Below are 17110 nucleotides of genomic sequence, written 5' to 3'. Positions count from 1 at the left end.
CAGCTCACATATAGCACAAATCAGAGAACAGCTGATGAAGTAGTGAATTCTATCAGGTGTGTATTACTGGACTTACTGATGCATTGGCTCCAAGTTTATGTGGTTTAGCTAGACTAGTGTGGTATAACTTGTTTCGCTGCAAGTACTTGGAATAAATTATACCTCCCTTGAAAATCTTGTTACATGTTGCATTTCTCTTTCAGCATCATAGCTTGTTGTCGGAAGAACTAGGGAAGTGATGGTCCCCTGTACTCAGCAATTGTGAGGTTGCATCTTGAGTATTGTGTTCAGTTTTGAGCCCCTCACTAGAAGAAAGACATTAAGGTGCTGGAGTGTGTCTGAAGAAGGGCAATAAGGCCAGAATACAAGCCTTATGAGAAGCATCAGAGGAAACTGGGATTGATTAGTCTGGAGAGAGGGGAGGCTCAGAGGAACCTTATTGCTCTTTACAATCTCTCTGAATTGAGTTTGTAGCAAGGTGGGGGGCAGTCTCTTCTCCCAGGTGACTAGAGACAGGATGAGAAGTAATGGCTACAAGTTGCCCCAGGAGTGGCTTAGGTTGGATATTGGGAAAATTTGTTCTCTGGAAGAGTGGTTGATTATTGGAACAGGCTGTCCAAGAAGTTAGTGGAGTCACTGACTGGGGAGGTTCTCAAGAAACATGTAGATGTGGTGCTTAGGGGTATGGTTTACTAGGCACGGTAGTAATGGGTTGATGGTTGGACTTGATCTTAGAGATCTTTTCCAACCTTAATTATTCTGTGATCTTAAGCAAAAGCAATCAGGAGTAGAACCAATTGTAACTCTAGATTTTGTGATTTTGATGGCAAGAGGAGAAGTCAAATTGTGCCAACTACATACATGGAACCATTAAGGTTTAGCTAGCTCTCTAAATTATAGAAGTTGTTGATTTGCTTTTTCTTTTTGTAGTTCTTTTCAAACAAGTATCCTGCATGCTTTTCCTGTCTTAAAATACTACAGAAATCTAAGTCTTTTTAAAAGTGATTTCGGACAGACTTGGTGTTGCACTTAAATTCTGCTGTCTCTTTTTCTGTTTGCCACAAGCATTCCTCATGCACCAATTCGGGTGCTACAGATGATTGACAGAATTATAGAATTGTTTGAGTTAGAGGGGACCCTTAAAGACCATCTAGTCTGACTCCCCTGCAATGAACAGGGATGCCTACAGCTGGATCAGGTTGCTCAGAGTCCCATCCAGTCTGATCTTGAATGTCTCCAGGGATGGGGTATCCAGCACCTCTGTGGGCAATGCGTTCCAGTGTGTCGGTCATCCTTAAGGAGGTTCCAAGCATTTACTGTGTTAATAATTACAGCAAAGTATGGTGTAAATTTAGAGACTTTATACTTGTCAGTATAAGGAACTGAAGGAGTAAGTCTTGATAAGTAAAAAGCTGTGTCATTCTAGACAGTAATTGAATTAGACTCCCAGGACTTTCTCACACGCACTGTCTGTGATAGCTTGCCTAAATCTGTACTGCATGAGTACTCAGTCAGAACTACTTGAAAAGAGTTGAATGAAGTACTACCAAATGAATCAAGCAGTTCTCTTTTGCTTCTGTAAAACCAAGATGGTTATCAATTAACATAGATGATAGGAAGAAACTATGTTTTTAAAAACAGGAAAATTGTATCATGTTTATTCTAGTCTTGCATTTTCTAGCTGTTTTCTTGAATTAAGGAGTTTAGTAACCTCCTTGCTGTAACCAGCTATGGGAGGGAGAAGACATTTGAATGCTTATAATCTACTGATTTAACAGTAGTTGATGTGATCACCAGGAGTTTGAAGAAAACTTGCAACTGATACAGCTGAACTTCAACCCAACCTTGCTGTGAACTTATTCAGTGTCCTCCTAACAGATATTAGTGTCCATAAAGCAAGTTGGATCATTTTTATTTTCCTCCTTTACCCCTTCAGTTTCCAAATACTGGTCTGGATGGGAATAGCTAACAAAAAATTATGGGGTAAAAAAAATTCACAAGATCTCCTCACTATCTTCTTAAATACTTCTTATTTAGATGTTGGTATAAAAATCTTGCTATTACATGATCCGTGTTGTATTTCTCATCCATTTTTATCATACTTAATTTAGTCTGTGTGTTGACTGGTAATTGTGGTGACACTAAAGAGAGGATAGTTTTAAACAGAGATCACAAAATGTTGGATGGTGTAAGTTAATCTCCTTTATCATCCTCCACTGAGTTCTCTTTGTCTTTTCTCATCAGCCAAATCTTACACTGTTCTGATTCTGGTTTCACAGTTTTGAGGATGAGCCAGTCCCTCTTTCTCATCCATTTCCAGAGATTTCCAAGGAGAAATCATGTATGTTATGTTTTATTTTTGGAGGTAAGATTATGAGTTGTGATTCAGCAAAATGATTTAAAAATGACATGACCACACACACTGTGGAAGTTCTCAGGAATGTTTGCCTTGCTTCATTCCATTGAAAAGATGTGTTGTGTTTTTGTTTTTTTTTTTCTCCAAAATGCCTGAATTTGCTTCCTCATCTTCTTACTCCAACATGTAAAATCCATTCTCTTTCCCAAGTGCTCAAATGAAGCAATCTAATTTTATTAGGCTGCCTACAGGACAGTTCATAAATATTTAAGTACCTGCTTACATTTGAAGTTTCTGTGAATCTCTTTCAGCCTGAAATTAGTTGTTAACTTTTCGTAGCAAGCCACTTAATGAATATTTTGCCTTAGTAAGGATCTTTTAATAAATACAGAAAAAAACCATCCTTCAATAAATACAGTACGGATCCTTTAATAAATACTGTTAAGATCAGGGTTGCAGGACCATGGGAAAACTGTTCTTATGATGAAAAAATATATAAAAATTGTTCAACTAATAAATATTAATTGAAATTCAATTCTTTATTCAAGTGAAGAGAGGGATGAGATGTTTGTTTCAGTGTTACTGAGTCAGATTAATACTGGTATAAGGAAGAAAACTTTTTATTTAAAGAGATAGGTATGTTTTTGATCCCTGTAGAAGGTAGACTAACCAACTGTGGAAGCCAAGAGTGCCCAACTTCCATTTAATTTGCTTCATAGCAAATTTTAACATTTGATTTTAAGCAATATGGAGATAATTTAAGGAATGAAATAATTAGTATTTCCATGAAATTACATGCAAGTCTGTAATAATATCACTCATTAATGCTGTGTTTAGGAATTGTATTCTTGATTTATCAAGAGATGATGGGGGTGAGAATGAGAATTATTCTATACAAGTGAGACATCTTTGTTTATTGATTTTAGAGCAGGATAATATTCATGACTTTTCTCAGGCTATGAGAAATATGTTTTCTGTACATTAGATGTTTTGACTTTCTACTAAAAGGTTGAGTTCTATGGTGCCACCATATTTTAAAGATTAAATCCACATGGCAGTATATAGAATACAATATCCATTGTTCATACTTCTTGAATGGCTTGGAATCATGTGTTAACATGATGAAACCAGATGGGGTGTTCAAACACTAAACCCCATTCAGTACTAGCCAGATGTCTTTCCTGGAGAATGGGGGAGGGGTTCTCCAAATAGCAATTTTGTAAATGATATTAATCTTCAAATTTTGAGCAACTGATTCAAGAGAATAGTTAGTAATTTACTGTCTGCATTCAGGCAAATTTGATCCAATCTCATTTTAGCTCCTGGCTTCAGATGTGGACATTATCATCTGACTCCATATGTTTGTGGGCTATCATTCTTAACTTAATAAATAAAGTAAAACTAACCTGACAACTAAAGTGGCTGTGGTGCTTCAACTAGCATTCATACAGAAATAAATAAATAATAATAATAATTAAAAAAAAAACCCACAACAAAATGGAAGGTGAGGAAGTAGAGAATAGGTAAGTCAAAAGCAAGATGCAAAATGTTGCACTATGTTTAAAAAATATAAATGTTGCCAAATGATTAGCAGTCAGTCAATCAGAAAGGCTCTATCCCTAAACAAGAGATACAGCTCTGTGTGTAGCCATGTTTGCAGGGAATGCATAGCTATCTTCTTCTCTTTTGTAAAACAAACCCCCAACAAAAGCTCTTCAGTTATGCTACCTTTGAGTCTTACACAAATTTCACTACAGTGGGCTTGAAGCAGTGCAGAGATGGTAAATATGTTTTGACAGCTGGTGCAATCTGAAGGCTTCTTAAGGAAATGGGAAACAATACAGATCTTAGTTCAGAAATATTTGCATATAATAAGGAATGCCCAGTATCTTCCAATGTAGAATGCTTTCTTTTTTTTTTTTTTCCTTAAAGTGAATCTCATTGCTTGTCATAAAATAAAGTATGAGTTTTCAAACAGAAAAATTGAAAAGTAGGTCTTCTCCCCCACATTTCTCTTCCATGCTGTGTTACTCTGACTTATTTTACATTTGTGCAGTAAGAGAAATGCCAGCCAAATGAAGTTTCTAAATATATAATACTGTATGATAAATCTTTGGCAAGAAGGGATATGCAGTTCGTCTTCTTTATACTCATCAGCTCTTTCTGTAGAAAGCTAAGAAAAGGAGTAAGAAGGCTCAGTGAGATCTTGCAGCCAAAGGCCACAACCTCCTCTGCCATGGAAAAAAAATCTCAAATTTTCTTAACTGTTTGCTCACCCACCACAACACCCAAAGCTCGTGGTGAATCCTGAGGGTGAGGGTGTCCAGCAGGAAACGTGCTGTCTGTTCTGTGTAAATCCCAAAGAAGGGAAGAAAGGGGAAGGACGTAGGCACCACATAGTGCTTCACACAGCAGAGGAGGAAAGAGGAAGACTAGGTCTTAATGCTATCAAATTTAACTCAGTGAAGTTCCTATGGTGAATTATAAGGCCTTTAGTTTTTCATTATCTACTTATGCATTGTGGCAGTCTCTTTCCATCTTCATGTGCACTGGAAACATGTCATGGAGTCCTAACCCACAGAAGCCTTAGGGATTACGCTACTTTGGTTTAAATGGGTACTGAACTAGTTGCCACAAAACAGGCTGTGTGGGAACAGGTATACTGCCATCTTGGAAAACAGATACAAACAGTTATATAACAAAGAAATTTTTTCATGAGGATGCATGGATTCCTTTGACCTATTTCTTTCTTAGAATTCAGAATTCTTTGTCTTGTAGAAAGTGAATTTGTTCTTCAGCAGAAACTTCTTGATCCCTCTAGCTTGGATTTAGAAACAAAATGCCAGATGAGTCTTACAGTTTGAAGGTAGCACTGCCCTATATTTGGAGTCACTGAAATTTCAGGAATATATGTTCTCTTTAGCATGATATTTTGTGTTTTGAGCAAACCTGTCTTTAGTGCTGCAAGTGAGAAAGCTTGAGACGCGATTCAAATTGCACGTTGGTGATTTTCTTGCTATTTCCACTGATAACGTAAATGCAGATTTGAAATCCTAATCTGTCTTTTTCTATCTTTGAAAATACCACCTATGAACACCATTTTATCTGCATATGCACTTTGAAGTAAAAAACAAAAACAAAAAAACACCGAAAAATCCAAACAACTAAAACAAGCCTTCACAAAATCCCCATGAATCTCATACTATCCTTAGTAACATTTCTGATTTATGGTAACTAGATCCAACTTATATATTGTGAGTCCACAAGGTCCGCAGGTGGATACTAACAGGGAAGTTGAAGCTGGATGATCCTTGAGGTCGCTTTCAACCCAATCCATTCTATGGTTTTAATGAAACAGCAGATGAGATGACCAGATTGTGAGGAGCAACTCACCAAGTGAATTTCACAAGGAGAATGTGGTTTGTTTTGTGTTGTTGTTTGACCGGTTTTGTTTTGTTTTTGCTTTTGCTGGGACACACCCATGCCCTGACCCAGGCTGACTTAAATTCTCTTTTCTACACTTTCATGTCTATTGTATATTAGGAAGTAGTTTATTGGAAAAAAATCCCATCCCCCCCCACCCCCCTCCCCCCGAGTTATGTAAGGCTGAAGTATTATATAAAGATTACAGGAGCCACCTCATTTTTCATTACATCAAGTTCAACATGGAAAATAAATTTTTAAAAAATATTGATTTTGGAATGGTTGTTTTAATTTCATTTTTTCCATGTGAAATTAATACTGAAGACATTAAGAAATGATTGTAAGTTGAAGGATGACTGAAATGTGAATTCATAGAAAAAGCAGGTTCAACTGTTATTTTCTAATATTTAGGATGGACTTCTTAAAGTGTGTGAAGGCACTGATAGTTCAAAATGGCAAATGAATCTAAAAGATTATTGTCCTATTCCCATAATGGTATTTTTTCTTGCAGATTACTGTGGTGTGTAACAATTGCACCAAGTCAGTTTAGAATTTACGGAGAATAAGCTTTATGTGAGTCTTCTCTGAAAGACCTCATTTTATCATTCTAAATAGCAGACAATATTAATTTCATAGAAGAGTAAAACGGTCTAAGTTGAAGGTGAACTTAAAGATCGTCCAGTTCCAGCCCCCCGCCATGAGCAGGATTGCCAGAATTTTTTTTCTGTAGTTAAAATAGAAATGTTACTAACTTTGAAGTTTTATTAGATTTTATGCTTGTTAGTCATTTCAGCATTAATCATTTACAAGCATTAAAACTTCATCTCTGGTTGCAGTCTTGAAAAAAATTCATAGCAGCCACCTAAAGCAAGACAGTTAAAACCACTTTTTCCAGATAGTGAACTTCACAACAGTGTCTGTTTCCACTGATATAGAGCAACCTCAGATCTAAGTGATCTCGATGAGATAGTAGGAGATAAAAGTGTGAAAAATCACTTCATTCTGTTTATTTCAAGACAAGCTTTTCAGAGCTGTTTCCTTCACAGAGACAATGTCTGTTTTCAGTCTACAGAAGTAGCTGAATTCTCAGCTGTGCAAAAAATACAATTATGACAAGTACACTTGACCTTCAGTGAAATTAAGGAGAGTACCACCTGCACTAAATATGTGTATTGTAAACAGTGTTCGAAGCAAAGGGATGCAGTCTGGCTAGTAATCAAGTCCAGTTGCATAGTTTACTAGAATAAGGACATTTCAGATAGCTTTAAAGTTTTGAATTCTAATTGTAACCTACTCTTAAGGAGTGCTGATGAGTTGTTAGCAGCTGCACTGTGAACAGGAGCAGTTTTTGTGCTGAGATAATGCTGTCCAGCTCTAAGAAGAGCCTGTCATTCAATAAACAACTTTTTATTTATTTATTTTTTTCTTGGTTCTCTTGTAGTACAAATGTTAGAAATGAAATCAGGGGACATAACAAAACTGTTCTGGGACATTTCCAAGAATTTTTGATCCCTCAGCCTGTGCCTAATCCTAGAATAACTTAGTATAGTAAAATCTTGAAATAGAGGCTATTTTCTTGTATGTTTGTTTTTAAACAAACAAGGAAAAAAAAAAAAAAGAGAGAGAGAGAAAAAAGCAACCTGGCAAACTCCAAAGCCAATCCCTTTAAGACTATGTAGCAAATGAAGATTGCCTAAACTAACTCACATATAGAAGTCATAGGAAAATCAAGCTACTCTTCACGTCTGGAATCCAAGTATAATGTTCTAATACAGACCCCACACACACCTCTCAAGGAAGTTCCATAAACGTAATCTCTCATCAGACCTATTTTTGTGCAGTTATCACCTGAAGGTGTCACTGTACCTAGAATAGATGTCTAGCCCACAGAAGCCATAACGACATTTCCGCCAAAGTAAGACCTCTTGCTGCCATTCAACTCTTTCAAATCAACTCTTTCCTTCTTTACTTCCAACTTGATGAACATTTTGCAGCATAGCTCAGAGAAGAAAGAATGTGGAGTAAGTTGGTTATTTAAAGCTTTAAAAGACTAAATCATAATATCATGGTTTCTCTTAGGCATAGCTAGTTAGCGGGTGTAGCTCACAAAATGCAGCAATCCTGTACTGGAGTCTTGTGTTTCCAGTAAAGTTTATGCTGTAGTTACATGGAGTACATTTTAGTTAAGTGGTATCATAGGGTGGAGAAGTTAGGGATCTTAACATCCAAGTCCACATTTCAAGAAGGCGCTGGTTCTACAAAAGTGGAAAAAATCTCTAAGGAGATGGTATCTGGTGTATGCTTTCAGCAGCAAAGTCCAATTGCAAGTCCTCAGAAATCATAGCAACCATCTACTAAATATAAAACGAAGGTGAATAACACACATGCACGTTCTATCTTTTACATTATATGCAACGCTGACAACTGCAGAATATGCAGCATCTTCTATTTAATATGCATATTTCTAAATACCTCATTTTTGTAAATCAAAGCATAAAATTATACTGACTTCATATAATTTAGCTATTTTATCATTAGACTCTAAGAGTTGAGTTTTTCTTTAAAATTTCTGTTCAGATATAATGTATATTTTCACATAGATGTTAACGTCAGTGATTTCTGTACAAGAAATATGCTGGAGGAAAATCATCAGAAGTACCTTGTCTGTTTAGTGGCAGTGGGTTCTGGTTGTCTCTCTTATTTCCATAGCAAAGAGAATTAATTTGAGAGATCAATGAAATTGCTAGCATACATCGCTTACTCCTGCTCTATAATTCACAGTTCTGGGGAACATGCAAGAATGCTTTATCTTAATCTTGTATCTTGTGAAATAGAATTATGCAAATGGTATATTCTTTCAAACAAGCTTTTGTTTTTATTAATTTAGCATGGTAGTAACTAATAGCAGAAAAATGCATAAAATCATTGTGTGTACTTAGGATTTAAAAAAAAGAAAAAAGTTAAGCCTTGATATTGCACGTGTGTAATGAATGTTGCTGTGTAAAAGACTCTGCACTTTGCAGCATGTGAAACCTGCACAAACTTTCCAATAATGCTGAAGCACTTGCAAAAATGTTGCACCTGGAGCAGGGAGGAGTGAAGAGGGCAAAGGTCAGCATTAGGCATTAAGACACTGACTAAACAGACTTTACACTCGGTGAAAAGTCCAGACAACCCCTGCAGTGTCATCTTACAACTCTGGTTCTCTTCTTTTCAGGACACAGTAATCCATAAATACACTCAAGTCACCAGCAGCTTAGTTCTTCTCCCTGCCTCCCTCCCCCCTTTTAACTCTCATTTTTAATTCTTACATAAAGATCTGACATTTTAACTCTTTCCGCATCTCTTAAAAAACCTTGGGAACTGTCCTTCTCCTTCACTGTTGTGATTTGGTAGATTTCTCATCTTTTAAAATCATGTTTTGAAAAGTATCTTCTTTTAAAAGTGGTTGCAAGTGAACTCAAAATTATCCTTGAAAACAGAAGCACAAACTCAATATAGGCATAAGGAATTCTGTGATTTTTTAAAGGCAGTTCTCAAGCTGTGAACAACTTAAATGTGTCCTTTTTCTGTATCTTCTGAAGCAGAGTCTTTACACGAAATATGTAGTAAAATACTTGTTTTTGCAACTTCCTCTGACCTTAGTTATTTGGATAGACAAAACTAGCGTCCAATTGTGATGTTGCAAGAAAATAATCATGTTGCTTGCTATTGTTGCTTTTTTAATCCAACAAAAAAGTCCTCCCAAAATATTTCTTAAATCTGGAAGAAACATTGAGGTAAAACACAAAGAAGTGCTTGTACTTTTATCATACAATAAAGTCTTTCAGTTTTGCATCTCTTACGCTTACTAGCTAGAATCACGAGACCAAACTGATTTTAATCATTTTGCCCAATCCCATTATCCACATCCCAAGGCTTAAGGGATTGGATAGACTGCTAATATAGTCAGGAGCCTGGACAGTACAAACAGGATGGTGAAATAGCCCATCAATTGCACAAAACCACACACATTTTACTGACTTCCCCTCACTATGCACTGTGCCAGGCTGTGCTTCCACACAGGATATTTCCCTCTTGCTCGCTCCTCCCCGCCCTCTCTGCAAACCACCCTGCAGACATGCCATGCTGCCATTTTGTGGAGGTCTAGGAGCTCTTGAACAGCAGTTTCAAAAGGCAGTTGAAAGTCAATTTCTTTCATACCGTTTATGAAAATGAATACAAACATTCAGCAGCAAATGATGCTTTCTCTTTTGCATGGAGATCCATATTTGCTCTTGGGGCAAATTTTTCAGATTTTTCAGGTCCCTGTGTGTTACGCTGTGATCTCAGTTGATCACAAAATGGTGGCTGGAGAAAATCTGTGAAAGCTCATGATCAACTTTAGGCCCACTGACTTCTGCCCCTGTGCAGTGGCTTTAGAATCACTGCCCAAGGGTTTATAAAGCTGTCTGTTTAGTGCTGGCATTAGATTGTCAATACAAGTAGAAAGGTGAAACTGGGAAAATGATTTAACTACAACAAGCCAAGGGTATTTACTTTTCACTGTAAATGCAAATAGTTCTGTAGAACTATTTTCTGTAGAAATTAAAGACATATTTTAATACCATGTGTAAAGCATAGGTTGAAATTTGAGCACTGACATGGTTCACTAGATGTCCTTCTTACTTTCATAGTGAGAATACGCTCAGTGCCATTACGTGATCAGGACTTTGGTGCATAAGTACTAGCTGAAAACATTTGGGCCTCAGTTTTGGTACTGACCCACATGTGGTGCAGTGATTTGACCTGAATTTATAGCATCATGGGAATGTGGGAATGATTGTTAAATAAGCTATTACTGTACAGGAGTCAGCAGTTTAGATTTAGGCCTTGTATGGCAAAGCTTTAAGGTGAACACAGCATCACTGCTCATAGATTAGTAAATTCTGTTTACTCTATATTCTGATCTTTAGTTGGCTGTTGAAAAAATTCTGTATTTAAGCATGTGAAAACTATGTTTGAACTTTGTGAACCTATGCAGAAACACCTTTATCTATAGCTATAGACATAAGGCAGCAAAAATTACTTCATTTAATGTGCATGTGAACGTGCACGTGTGCAGAGAAAGAGAAAAAAAGGCTATTGTTCTGTTTGGAGTTTTATATGCTTTCAGAGCATCTAAGGTTGTCTTCAGGACTCTTTGCTGGGGTACCTTAATACCAACCTCACAACAATAATCATGTACTCAAAATTTGAGTTCTAGAAAGAGGATGTAGATGAGAAACAAGACAGTAGTTAAATGATTTGCCGAAGGCTACAAAGTGTATTGCTGGAGAGCTGAAACCAGACCTTTTACTACATCTGCCTGGCCAATCCCGAAGTCTGCTTTGTTTTATGTTCTCAGGCATGTTTCTTCATGCACATGTTACTTGAACTGCATGCTTGACGTACACTAAAGGCCATGTTGCCCACTGCGTTTTCTAATCTTTTTTTTTTTCTTTTTCCTACTTTACAGTTAGAAACGATTGGAACTTTAATAAAAAACAATTTAACTGAAGGACACAATGGTATCTTACCTAAATTATTTTCCAGAACTGCTTGGTAGTTTTTTTGGTTCAAGCTTACAGTGGTAATTTAAAACCATCAACTGCTCAAGCATAATATTAAATTAAACTGGGAATCGTTGAGTGAATTTCTCTAAAGTTATACAATAATAATAATACTGTTGCCAAATTTTATGCTTGTGAGGATAAAGAAAACTGTTCTGTATGGCTTTCAACTGATACACTCTTTCCTTCTTAAGTATTCTTTCTACCCACTTACATAATCTGTGGATGACATAAACATATCTGTAGGACCTTGTGTATGCTTACCATACTCTACTTGCTAAAACTTAGTGATCATGGTTAAGTCAGTCTGCAGATGATATCTCATTAAATCCCAATAAAATAGTAGGTAAGACTGTTGTGATGCAATCTGTGTGCATATTTCTATTGATAATGCTCATGAGTGACACATAAAGTATTTACAGTCTGCACTTTGCATGTAGCTCTCAGAAACAAGTGAGACCACGATCTACAACCCACTTATTGTGGGTGAGCTGTGCGTACAAAACCTGCATAGGCAAATTAACAGTAATTGAAGATTTCAGATGTTTTAAGGATGGGCACTTTGGATAGCAAAAAATATATTTTCTGTATTTTTTAATGTATTTTCTTTTTTATTTAATTACCAACTCCTTTACCTTTTCTGACCTCGTTAGAAAAGGGAAAGCAGCTCATCATGCCTTAATTCACCCACACCTTTACTTTTTTATTCACTCTTTGCTTGAGGGCTTTTATTTCTCTTGAATATTTCACAATGAAATGATGCTGAGTACCTGTTTGTCTGGTGTGTGATAGGCATTCCTTGTTGCACACATTTGTAAGAGAAGAATTTGTAATGATTATTTGCCTGAATGCGACTAGATTTGCTGCTGTACAAATAATATAAATTAAATATTCTTAATTATTTTAGCTCATGCTAGAAAAGGTTCAAGACAAAGGAGAGATTGATGCAGTGTGCCGTACAATGGCTCTACTGATTTCTCTACTGGCCCTTCCTCTGCACATGGTCAATTAGAATTGAAAATCCTGTGCTGATTTCATTCGCTGGAATTTTTAAGCAGGTCAGGAAGAAAGATGTTATTGAAAGGAAAAGTCTCATCTAAATAAGAAAAGAACACGTGGCCATCTGGTCTAACTGTACCATGCCGAAAGTCATTTTGGCTCAGCCATAGTTAGATCTTTACAACAGTTTGCCAAAATATCAAACAGAAATCTGTTTACATTAAACCACTCTTTGTGTTTTATCTATAAAAATGCAATGTGCAGTCCTCTTCCTATCTGTAATGCATGAGCTCGTTTGACCCTATTACCTTGCTGTGACTGACTGTGTTTCTGGTAGACTCTCATGTTACTTCTGCTATGTAAAGGCATAAGTGAAACAGTCCATCTTTTGAATGTTTTGGAAGTAATTTTGAGCACTTTGTTGCTATGATTAAAACTTGCACTTCTTCTAGAAGAAAAGGCTCAGACAAGCAAATGCAACAGGGGAAGTAGGAGGAGAAAACATAGGTAGGGAGGAGTTGAATTAGAAAGTAGATCTTGAAGTTTCTGTGAGTAGCACCATGGAGTTTGCACAACCAGTTAAAGGCCATAGACTGAGGTATGAGCTGTAAGATACATCAAACTTGTAAGGAATGGAGTCATAAATATGTATGAGCTTCCTCAATTGATTTGTTTTCAGCACCAGCAACTATTTAAAAGTTTAAAGAAATCAGCAAAAAATATAGGTCAGAATTTTCATATTTAAAAAAAATAAACTCTTTGTGTAAATAGCTAAATTGCCTATCTCCAAATCTTTGGTTCTTGGGCAACAGCAGCTGGAGGCTAATGCCATATTTAACAAAAGGTAGGTAGGAGTAACAAATCCTACTTAGTTAGCAAGAGTTCTTGAACACCAAGCATTGACAAAAACCAACCAACCAACCAAACAAGAAAAACACCAACAGGAGGCCTTACTAGAAGTAAAGAATAATGCACTAAATATGGATTCAAGGGTCCTGCATTCATTTGCTCAGGTTTATTATTCAACTTTTATGTGATTAGCCATTAGTTCTGCATTGACATACAATACAAACATTGCCAGTTGAAATATTCATTCAAATACAAAGTAGTATATAAATCTTCTGAAGTTTCTAGGAATTGATTTGTGTTGGATTTCAGCCCTTAGGAAATGGATAAAAATATGATTGCTTATTGTCATTACCACTTAAGAAAATAAAAGTCAGCACTTCAAAATGTAGCTGCAGTCATTATTCTGAAATACATTTGTAAAACGTTACAAATTTTCTTTGTCAAGCACAACATGCCAGAAAAAAAATAGAAAAAAAACCAAAACCAATAGAAAGGAAAGTAGCATATTAATACTACCAAACTCATGTTTATAGACATGCATCTTATAAGCATGTACTTACATAAGCATTGTGTTGAATCAGCTACTGTTATTACATATAAGGTATGTAAAATGTTCCATCAAACAAGTTTTTTATTCCTTGTTTTAAAAAATACAGCAATACAAATGTGACTGTATCTCTCAATTCATTTTACTTCATTCTTTGAAATCTCTTTCCTTGAATCTTTACCTTGCCCGTGGAATAGTGTTGTCTCTAGATGCAACCTTTTGTTTGTTCATCTCTGCTGCTAAGTAAGTTTTTGTAAAGATTCAATATTTGGGTTATCAATATTGGGTCTCTTTGTTATTTGTGTATATTAGAAGTACTAAAGAAAATACCTAAAAAGCCCCTGACTCTTATCTTTCTAGTAAGATACTTGTTATGGTGGCTAAACTATAGTTTAAGTCTTTCCAGGGAGTAAATTAGAAGCACACGTGTATAAAGACATATTTTTAGTTCTGTTCACACAAAGTCCATATTGAAAAGCAAAAAATAATCAGCATTTGTACCATACCATAATTTGTACCAGAAGGCGACACAATTCCAAAGAACTTGCAGAAAATAGGTCCACACAGCATATATTTAAAAATGAAATGGCAAAAACTGCTTTGAGTCCGCCTTGCCCCTGGGTGTCTGCTAACCCCACCCATAGCCACACCAGACAGAGGGCGACTATTTTGGGAGTGCTGCGTGCCCAAGCCCAGCTCTTACGTGGTGGCCCTGGGCCAGCAGGCAGTAGCAGGGCTGCAGCAGGGCCGGGCTGACTGCAGGGCCAATGACCGGAGCAGCCCCAGCCATGCTTCGCTCCCACCATCTGCAGACAAGCCTGCCCGTAAAGCCTCTGACTGCTGCTGGGTAGAAATCTGCCACAAAATGGTCTAGGAGTTCCTTTTAATCTCTCTGAAAGCAAATACAGAAGTGTTTCAGTATGACCGCCTTTCAGATATAGGGATCTATGCTATTTACCTTTATCCAGGGCATTGTGTATGTACAGAATATCTTAATGTGATAGACAAGAGCTGCCCAGTAATTGTGCAAGTAATGCATAAAGTTAGTGTAAAGCACTGCAGTGACTGTAAAGCTGGAGTAGAAACCGCCATAAAATCAGAAATAGTGGGACTGTAGCTATGCTGAGTGCAAAGTGTGCGCACATAAGCATGCGTTTTGTACAATGGAGTTTCTTCTTTAATTTGAGAATTAGAGTGAAGTCAAAATGGAACGAGGTTAATGTAAGGAGAAAAGGGCTGTGTTTGCCTTGAATCTCCCTGCGGCCCATCTCAGACTCCTCCTGACGTGCACATAGCAGAGCAGCAGGCTCGCCGTGCGTTGCGTGCAGCTCCTCGATTGTGGAGGGGAAAAAAACCTGGCTGGGCTCCAGCGAGGCAGCGCAGCTCTGTTGATCATTATGTCTAGCCTTCAGGTGTCTGCGCGGTGGGCGGCGGTGGGGGAGGGGAGATAGGAGTGCAGACAAAGAATAATATGGTGTATTTAAAAAAAAAAAAAAATTAAAAAAAAAAGAGTGTATGTTAAAAATTCACCTCAATATCCTTTTCTTTCTCTTTCTTTCTTTTTTCTTTCCTTCTTTTCCTTTTTTTTTTTTTTTTTTTTTTTTGAAAAACGCTTCTCTTAACGTTCCTATCCCCGCAGTGGGAGCAAGCAAACATCTGTCCAGGAAGATTTATTTAAACCATAATTAGTAGCGTCTGGAGTCTTTCAACAATTTCTCCTTATTGCACTTAAATTTTTTTTAAAAGAAGTCTGCTCCTCTTTCACTTAGGAGCTGTTTTCACTTGATGCTTTATTGGAGATCCAGCCCAGCCAGGACCGAGTCAGATTTCTATTGTCTTTGCTTTTCCCCCCTCTGAATGTAGTTCTCAGGATCTAACTTTTGTAGGGGGCTGGGGTGGAACAGGCAGGGGAAAGATCTTATTAAAGATCTCATGAATGTTTGGAAAGAAATACAAATCGGTGCTTCTTGTTCTGCAGTTATCGTTTGGGTTTGATTTCTTTCCCAGAGAAGGAAAAAGCTCTGCTTTGTCTGTTGCTTCTGTTTGAGAACTCTCATAAATCTTGCTCAGAAAGCAACTTGGGCTTAAGGAGATCTGGAAAGTGATTGCAATGCCTCTTACTAGGAATATTCTCTTCTTTCTGCCCCCTTCGGCCCCACTGCCCCCTCCACCCACCCTCCCTGTGGAGCCCCTCTCCCTTCCCCGCCTGCTAGGAATCAGCACGACTGCCAGTTGCAATGGAGAGGCAGTTAAAGTTGCTTATCAAAAAGCCTCTCCTCAGGCTGAGCGAGTCCAGATATTGCACGGCAGTGTTTTCTCAGTACAGCCATAATCCGCCCTGCTCTCCCCCCAGCCGCCCGCTCTCCCCCTCCCCCCGTGGAAGGGGTGGGATGGGAACCTTGCTCGACTTCATTGTTCCAAATGTAAGAGCTATTTGCCCCAAAGTGTCTTCGCTGTCTTTCATAGCTAATTATAATAACTGTCAGATGAATGCAAAGTCTGGGTTGCCCTTGCTGGCGGAGTTAAAGTTTGCCTTTATTTTTTTCCCCTTGGGGACAGATCAGGCATGATTAGACACAGAGTACAAATAAAAGTGAACAACGTACGTGTGTAGGGCTTTTTGTCTTTGTTTTTCTTTATGAACAAAGCAGCATGCTGACTCTGTCAGGAAGCAGTGTGGCATGCAGTGTGCATGCAGGCACTACCCTGGAGGAGAACTCCTTTTATTTTTTATTTTTTTTTCCTTTTCTTTTATTGAAGCATGCAAGAAATATTTCTGAATTTGAATAACAGTTTTCATACTTGTTCATCTCATTCGGAAAAGTAACCCTCCATTTGGTGCACGTAGCATTTGGACAGTTTTAAGGGATTTGCTTTTCAGGCTGAAAATAAAAATAAATAGGCTCGTACTCACAGTTTTGTTGTGCTGTGCAGGTCGCTGTTTCCTTCCGCAGACACCAGGAGAGTAAGAGGATGTCAAGGGTGCAGAATTCCAGTTTAATTCAGGAGAAATGTGCAAATATGCTTCTTGAAGTCGCCTGGAAGTCAGCCACTTGTGCTCAGACATCCCATTGCTGCTCTGCATGCTATACTATCTGCAGTTCTGAATTGAACTAAATACTGCCCATGTGAAAGACAGGGGAAACACAGTCATGTGGGACACACAAATCCACTCTATTGGCTCTGAAGGCACAACTTCAGCATTCTTGCATTTCCACCATTGGTTAACAGTTCAAGCTGAAAGAGTCTAGGTCCTCCTAGTGAGTCCGTTTTCCCTTTATGTGTGGAAGAATGACTGTAGGATTTTACAGTGACAGGATTAGTTAAGAAAGGGACTGAAGTCAT

The 17110-nt window shown here is 37.6% G+C and overlaps 1 long non-coding RNA gene across 5 annotated transcripts in view; it reads right to left on the bottom strand.

The window, feature by feature from the left end:
* LOC107317182 (uncharacterized) overlaps positions 1-16880 on the bottom strand; it is a 60903-nt gene extending 44023 nt beyond the window's left edge. For all 5 annotated transcript variants that reach the window (XR_014932628.1, XR_014932627.1, XR_014932630.1 and 2 more), the window contains exon 1: positions 16680-16880. This is a non-coding gene — a long non-coding RNA (uncharacterized LOC107317182). The remainder of the gene's footprint in view (positions 1-16679) is intronic.
* Between the last annotated feature and the right edge of the window lie 230 nt (positions 16881-17110).

The sequence above is a fragment of the Coturnix japonica genome, chromosome 11, assembly GCF_054131305.1.
Source record: "Coturnix japonica strain WE chromosome 11, WE-NBRP24, whole genome shotgun sequence".
Classification (NCBI taxonomy): Eukaryota; Metazoa; Chordata; class Aves; order Galliformes; family Phasianidae; genus Coturnix; species Coturnix japonica.
This window is presented reverse-complemented; position numbering and strand designations above follow the sequence as displayed.